Source organism: Pinus tabuliformis, chromosome 6 (genome assembly GCF_031772625.1).
Source record: "Pinus tabuliformis cultivar Carrire ecotype Pingquan chromosome 6, CPIR1, whole genome shotgun sequence".
NCBI classification, from domain to species: Eukaryota; Viridiplantae; Streptophyta; class Pinopsida; order Pinales; family Pinaceae; genus Pinus; species Pinus tabuliformis.
In genome coordinates this window covers 357,142,238-357,151,246 of record NC_142292.1, presented here as the reverse complement: position 1 = coordinate 357,151,246, position 9,009 = coordinate 357,142,238, and positions in this window count along the sequence as shown.

The window sequence follows — 9,009 nt, the reverse complement described above, 5'->3', positions numbered from 1 at the left end:
ATTCATGTTATTGGACATTTAGCTGGCCTTATGACAAACACCATCTCAATGGAAAAGTATGTTGATCCTGGTATTCCCAGGGTCACTACAATCATTAACAACATACATATTCCAAACACTTTAATAGATCTTGGGGCCGCAATAAATGTCATGACTCTTGAAACCATGAAAACACTCCAGCTCACAAATTTGCAGCACACAACAATTGTTTTAGAACTTGCTGATAGGTCTAAAGTGATTCCTGAAGGGATTTTGGAGGACATAATTGTTTCGTTGGACTCTTGGGAGTATCCAGTGGACTTTTTAGTTCTTCAACCCAAATCCAATTTAGGAGGGCACCCTATCATCCTTGGTAGACCATGGTTAGCAACTGTTGATGCATTCATAGGATGTCAATCGGGTAATATGATCATTTCACAAGGAACTGAAAGAAAACAACTCACTCTTTACCCATCAGCACAATCACCAGCAGTAGCACACAATTTATGGCTTGACGATAAATACAATGACAAAGAAGAAGTACAATCTGTTTTTAGCATCAATATCTATGATTTTCAAGAACATAATAATGATGATTTGGTAGAATTGTTCCTTTCTCAACCTAATATTTCCGAAAATTTGAGAAATGACCAATATCATGTTGCAGATGAACTTTTAGCCCAAAATTTTCAGGAAACATGCACCATTCAATCTTTGCAAACAACATTCCACAATATTTTTCCCATTCAATCCATCACAAACACACAGAGTAAGACCATAGAGATTAGTCCAAGAAAAACTTTGAATATTGGCACTCACGTTGACTCATCTTGGCAAGAGATATTGATTCAATTATTGAGAAAATACCAGAAAGCATTTGCTTGTGACTACACCGATATCCATGGGATTCACCCTGAAATATGCACTCACCATATTTATACCGATAGTACTACCAAACCAGTTAGGCAACCGCAAAGACGAATGAACCCCATGCTCCAGGATATTGTTAGAGAGGAATTACAAAAACTGTTGAAAGTTAATTTTATCTATCCTATCTCTGACAGTCAGTGGGTATCCCCATTGGTAGTAGTGCCCAAGAAAAATGGTAAGTGGCAGATTTGTGTCAATTACAGAAAATTGAACAAAGCAACGCTCAAAGATTATTTCCCACTACCATTTATTGACCAAGTGCTAGACACATTAGCTGGGAAATCATCATTCTCTTTTCTTGATGGTTTCAGTGGCTACAACCAGATCAGGATAGCCTTAGAGGACTAGGACAAAACCACTTTTACTTGTCCCTGGGGCACTTATGCTTATAATGTTTTGCCATTTGGACTTTGTAATGCTCCAGCTACATTTCAGAGAGTTGTATTAGCTATTTTTGCTGATTTAGTTCATGATTGCGTTGAAGTTTACATGGATTATTTTTCAGCGTATGGCAATTCATTTGAGCATGCATTAGCGAACCTTGAAAAAGTTTTGAAGAGATGTATTGAAGCTAATCTGTCCCTAAGCAATGAAAAGTGTTTTATGATGTTAAATGAGGGGATAGTATTAGGCCACTATATTTATTTTCAAGGCATTGAAGTTGATCCATCGAAAATCCAGATCATTGTCAATTTGCCAATTCCGAAGACTCAAAAAGAGGTAAGAAGTTTCCTTGGGTATGCAAGCTATTACAGAAGGTTTATTGAACATTTTAGTAAAATAGCTTCACCCTTGTTCAAGCTTCTAGCCAAAGATGTACTTTTCAACTGGAATGAGAATTGCCAGCAAGCATTTGAAACACTCAAAAAGAAGTTGTCAACCACACCAGTCTTAAAAGGACCTAACTGGAACCTACCATTTCACATCTTTATAGATGCATCTGATACTGCAGTAGGTGCCTCATTAGGCCAGAAAGAGGAGTCTTGTCATTATGCCATATATTTCATTAGAAAAAATCTAACACCTGCAGAATTAAACTACACAGTCACAGAAAAAGAAATGCTTGCCATCATACATGTTGTGAATAAATTCCGACATTATATAACTGGTTATGAAGTTGTTGTACATACTGACCATTCTGCCATTAGGAATTTAATGAATAAACCAGTAACTAGTGGCAGAGTTACCAGATGGTTATTATTGTTATAGGAATTTAACATCACAGTATTAGATAAACCAGGTAAGGAAAATCAGGTGGCAGATTTTCTTTCTAGACTGCAAAATCAAGGTGAGGTTGTTCTGGTTGAAGATTCTTTTCCAGATGAAAATCTATTTGCAATTTCAATAGTGAATCCTTGGTATGCTGACTTGGCCAATTATTTGTCTACAGGAAGAACACCTCCATACTTTACTCCAAAGGAAAAGAAGAGGCTAGTCAAACAAAGTGCTCGATACTCATGGATTAATGGTGATTTATTTTACATTGGTTATGATATGATTATTAGACGATGTGTAAGAAATGATGAGATAATTGATATTTTAAAATCTTGCCATGATGAACCGTGTGGTGGGCATTTTGCAGCTAAGCGAACAGCATTCAAGATTCTTAGCCTTGGATACTACTGGCCATCTATTTTCAAGGATTCTAAAAAGTACGTGAAGAGTTGTGATAGCTGCCAAAGAATGGGTAGGCCAACAGCTACAGATGAGATGCCACTTCAACCCCAAGTGCACCTAGAGCCATTTGAAAAATGGGCTCTAGATTTCATAGGACCCATTAATCCAACCTCCAATGGTAAGAAGTACATCTTATGATGTACTGATTACGTAACAAAATGGGCTGAAGCAAAAGCACTAGTTCGAGCAACTGAAAAACAGTGGTAAACTTCCTTTTTGAAGATATTTTTGTAAGGTATGGAGTACCAAGGGAGATAGTGACTAATCAAGGTACTCAGTTTACTTCAAAGTTAGTCAAGGACATCACAGAAAAATATCAAATCAAGCACAGAAGAAGTACACCTTACCATCCACAGGCCAATGGCCAGGTGGAATCCACAAGTAAAACTTTGGGAATGAATTATCACTAAGACGGTGGCAACGAACAGAAAGAATTGGGAAGAGAAGCTCAAAGATGCACTCTGGGCTTATAGAATCATGTGGAAGAATACTATAGGATTTACACCATATCAGTTGGTGTATGGAAAAGAGGTAATGCTTCCTATTGAGTTTCAGATACATACTTTTAAGATGGCTGCAGATTTGGAAATTGATCTGAACGAAGCACATCAAGAAAGAATTCAGCAGTTGAACCAGCTGGATGAAATGAGGCAGCAAGCAGAGGAAACAACAATCCTCATGCAAAAACAAAGGAAGCAGTGGCATGATGCACATATCAAGAAGAAGCAATTCAAAGAAGGAGACTGGGCTTTACTCTTTGATTCTAAATTCAGAGATCATAAAGCCAAGTTTACCGCAAATTGGATGGGCCCATATGAAATCATTCAAGCTTATGACAATGGATCAGTCAATCTCATTACTATTAATGGAGAAGGCCACTCCTTTACTGTCAATGGTCATCGCTTGAAACTCTACAATAAGCCCATCAGCAAGCAAAATTTTCTTCAAACAGTATCTCAACAGAGAGAGGTTGAGATATTGCAGCCTTCAGCTGTAGTATCTCTGCCTTAGTTCATTTCATTTCAATTTAGAAATCCAAAAGAAATTTAAAAAAAAAAAAATAATAATAATAATGGGTTAGATGTGAAAACCAGACTCTGGCACACTCTAACCCATAATTCTTACTTGAAAACCAATTCTTTGGCTGGTAAGAATTCCTTTGAATAATGACTTGAGGACAAGTCAATGCTTTAGTGGGGGAGAAGCATCAACATTTTGTTTTCTTATCTCATCTCCTCATTGTAAATTCTCAAAGATTTCTTATCTCATCTCCTCACTGTAAATTTCCAAAGAGTTTGTTTCAGCACTCCAGATTTCAATAAAGAATTTGTTTTTGTCTTTGTTCTAATCAGAGGGACCTATTTAAAAACACTATGCAGTGGGACCTGTTCTGTCCAGAAGACCATGTTACCAACACCAACAGTAGTGGGACTTGTTCAACATATATAAAAGGGACATATTAAGAGACTGTTATCTCAAGTTACTTCAGCAAAGCTTCAACAAAGTTTCAACAGAGATTCAAAGGTTGCTTGTCACAGAGGCTTCATCAAACAACAAAGATCGAGGAACCTGCACACATATAATTCTTTTCCAGATTTCAAAGAAGTTGCACAAACATTTTCTAGATCTCATAGGGACCTGTTGCAGTCAAATTCATCTCAGAGGGACCTGTCATGAACAGCAAAGATTAGTCAAGAAAGACTAGTCCTACCTAGCATGCCAATTCAATGCTTGATCAACCAATAAAAGTGTAATATATTCTTTATTTTTAACATTTAAATTCTTAGATTATTTTTAATGTTAAATGTGATGACTATGACTGCTATGATCAATTTCAAAAACACCTACATACCTATTTCCCCTTATCCTATTCTTAATCCCTATCATCTCCCAACACTCTAGCATATCCCATATTTATACGATTTTTAAAACCCCCATACTCTCCATACGATTTCTCAATCCCCTCTTACATCACCCTTGCAGCCTTTGTTATCAACTCTTTATCGGCCAATCAAACCCTACTGTGGTCCAACATCTCCCTATTCGGCCAGGTACCAATGAACGAGGGACATGTGGTGAACTGTTTGAAAGCCAAATGTTATACGATTTTGTTCATTATGTTTGAATCGGCCAAATTATAACATAACCACCTGACGAAGTCGAATGATGCAAACAACTATCTGATATCATACTTCAGTACTCCATACATGCCTCCAGCGTTCTCATGATGGTATTCATACGCCCCAGTACAGCTACTCCTCTATCATAAATATGAATATGCTATGAATTGAGTCGGGTCAGTTATTAAAAAAAAAATCATTTCATTCTCAGTTGTTCTATATTAGCAATTCAACTTTTGTGATTTCAACAGCAAAGACTGAGAGTAGCAAGTGCTACGAAAGGAAAACACAGTCATTTGGGTTACAAGTTTCGACCTCCACCATAATTACAAGACAATCATCTCGACATCGCTTAAGTCACTAAAGGAGCTAGTTTCGAAGAACAGAGGGCACCACCAGGTCAGCAGTGTGGAGCAAAAGACAAAGGTAACAAACCAAAATACCTTTGTTGAATTCATAAGCATAAATGAAGAGGGTTAGAGCAAAATTTCTCTGTCAAAATGACTAATAGGGTAGAGCCAAGCACATTTGACAGTTCTCAGTACCACGATGACTGCATTGCAATTCTAAAAGAAAAACAATGGCTACCCTTCTTGGAGAAGTTTAATGGAAGCAATGAGGAAGTCACTAAACAATTTGCCTTTACATTCAATGGGGAGAAAGCCTTGATAGGTAATTTTTCATTCAGGGTTTCAGAAGACACCATAGCACAGTCCTTAGGGATCAGCCCAGAAGGGGAGAAATACTTCAAGACAAAACAGTTCAAAGAAAAATCATGGACCCAATTCATGTCCAGATCGAGGGTCTCATCCGTTAACTGGAAGAAAGGTGTCCCTAGGAGCTGGCTGATGCATCCATGGGATGAAATGGTGTATATCATCCAAAAATTTGTAACTTGTGAGGGCCGCTACAGCATCGTTTATTTATACCACATCAAACTACTGTTACATTTGAAAGGGCAGTGCACTATTAGCTTACCATATTTCCTCTTGCAGAGCCTAACCAAAATGTCGAAAACCATCCAAAAGCAAAAAGGTAACGAGGACAAGAGCTTATATCATTTCGGGCTAATTAAAATTCTTATTGAGTATGAATTACAGAGAAGGGGAAGAACGTGGAAGGAATTCTTGGCTGCCAACCAAATCAAAGATGAAGAGGATGAGCAAGAACAGCAAGAGCACTCAAGATTTATGCATGACATTGATGAAGAGATTCCTGTGCACAAATCAAGCAATGTACCTCCACCCATTAGTAGTGTGAGGACGAGGAAAATGAGAAAAGAGGATGCCCAGAAAGCAGAGCAAGATAAAAATTTTACTACCTATACAAGAAGATCCAGGAGAGCACAAAAGACTCAGCTACAAGAAGACCAACCAGAATCGAATGCACCTGCACCGATGGACATTGAGAGCAGTGCTCACTCACAACCTGGACCAGAAGCTGAGATGGAGGTTGAGAGCAACAATAGGCAAGAAAAAGAGTCACCACCCGCCATTAAGAAACAAAGGAGGCTGGAAAAGCAAATTGAAAAGTTAAAAGAAGAACTGATGGAGGCCAACATGCTGGAAAAAGTCATCAAGAAAGAGAATGAAATGCTAAGAGCACAGAGTAAAGAGACTCAACAGAAAAATGAGAAGTTGAGGGAGCAGATCAAGGAACTCGAGGCTGAACAAACTGACATTTGCAAGTGGGCAACCAAATGGTATAACCAAAAGAAAGCCCTCAAGGAGAAGTACAAGAGTTTAAAGCATGAGCTCCACAGTCAGAAAGATGCCCAAGCTAAGAAGAACATGGATGCATTGTTGAAAGCAGCAGAGGTGCAGGCAGGGACAGAGTTTAGAGGCAGCACATCAGGATTAGCATGAGGGCATGCTAATTCATTAAGCTTGGGGGAGATGTTGGTACCATTCCATGACCATCTTTTTCTTCTTGAAACACATCATTTGTCTACCTTTTTCCTCCATAGATCCCTTATATTCCTTGAAATTGATTAGTTAACAATATTATAGTTGTTAGTTTGCATTAAAGTTAATTTATGAGTTTTTATGTTAGAAATTAGGAATTTTTAATAAAAAGGTTACAGGAAGTCACAACATCCTGTAAATGGTTCATCATCTGACACGTGGCATGACAGGCAAGCTAAAGCAAGGGATAGGAACGAAAACTAGAATGTACAAGCATGGAGAAACATCGATCCTACAGCAAATCCAACACTCCTTGTTATGCGGTCAATGCTGGTCAAAGCCCCAGCCTTTTGGTGACAAAGGCAGCAACAGCCATAGGTTTCCCAAACCGGTTTCATTTTGTTTCTTTTTGGAAATCGGTTTAGAATGGAAATGACCCAAAAATCATTCCATAATAAAAGCGGAAACAGATGCATAGTGAATGTACATTCAATCCAAATCAAAGTTGTGTATTAGTTGTTTCTAAAAACACGGATATAGTTACAGTTACATGGTCGTTGATCTCTGTATATCGTTTAGAAAACAGAGCTTTTGTATCATCTTCAGAACTTAATATCAGAACTCGATTACAATCACGGTTTCATTATAACATTGTTCATGCGTTAATACCTTAGTTGCTTGAGCGTATTCCAGTATACCATTAAAACGCGGACGGGCCCTGCGTGGACAGGTATACTGTCATTTTCATTTCATTAGCAGCTTTTGAATATTGAATAGCATGCATAGTGATTAGAGTTATGCTTATAATTTTTTCAATTTAATTAGCAATCTTTACGAATGATGTTTATGGTGATAGATTAAAGGATGTATCGTTAAGATCATTGAACCATATCTTGTAAGAGATCTGATCTATCGTTATATTTTTAAAGCATCCTCATAAACTCTGTGTACATGTATTTAAATTTGTAGTATGCTTTTGATCTTTCATGAATGCTGAGTGTTAACTAGACAGAGCTTTTGTGCACAACATCCTTGTAAGGGGATTAAAATCTCGGTCTAGCAATACACAGTGTCTTTAGGACAGTTAGATGAGTTGAGTGACCTGAGTGTCAAGGTGATAGGGAACATATCTTAACCTTCCGTAAAGAAGTACTGTAACCGACCACAATGAACACTTAGTTAGGAATCCTTTATGTCTATAGATTTCAGACGCATGCCTCGAAGTTTACTTACCCTGGTCGATAATAAATTTAGCCTAATCTAGCACCCTATGTTGGTCACTACAATCATCATCAAACAATTGTATTCTATTATTCAAGTGAGCATGAAGTCAAGCCAATGTTTAACACAAGTGTAATAAACAACAAAGCAAGCGAGTGTGTCATTCAAACAACAAAGGAAGGAAGCGTGTCATTCAAACAACCAAGCAAGAGAGTGTGTAATTCAAACAACAAAGCAAGGTGTTAATGAAGCATTCAAGCAAAGCGATCGTCATCAAGCGAGCGTGAAATCAAGAGTTCAAGCAACCAAGTTATCAAACTCTAGCAAGTGTTTAAAGCATCAACAATAATCAACAATACAAGTGAGCCTAAATTCAAAGTGAGCAAGCTAACATGGCGACACGCATTCAACTATCCCAAATTCTTAACAATTTGGTTTTATCATCAGCTGGAAACATGGTGAACATCAACAAAACAACTCTTGTTGATATTCAAATGCATCTTCAACATGAACATGACATGATTGAGTTTCTTCAACTGGAGTCGCAACTTCAAAGAGATGAGTTGCAACAGAAGAGTGATGTTTCCAAGTCTTTCATCTGTACAAATGAAGATAAAGATGTTGATTCCAAGTCACTGATCCAACCAACTTCAAGTGTCGAAGTGGTCCCTGATCCAGTTCAACTTTCTTCCAAACCAATCATCAAGCCATGGGAAGAACTTCAAAGTAACAAAAATCGATGAGGGTTAGGATATGACAAAGATGAAAACAACTTGCTTATCCCTGATTATTCTAAGCCGATCAAGTTCATCAAATAACATCAACAAGCCATGAGAAAGTTGCAGACAAACAGACATGTACACAAACTGAAGTTGCAGGGTTTCTTGATCAAATAACATCAACAAGCCATGAGAAAGTTGCAGACAAACAGACATGTACGCAAACTAAAGTTGCAGTCAAACCAAACTGCCTTCATTGTCAAAGAATCGATCATCTGGAACATCAGTGTTTTGATCTTCATCCTTGTCACCATTTTGGCAAGTCAAATCATTCATCAACACAATGCAGCACACAACAACAATCAAGCAGATTGAAGATCGATTATTCATGGATTGATCCCTGGGAATGATCATCCATGGTCAAAAGATTGTATAAGTTTTACAATCAAATTCACTCAC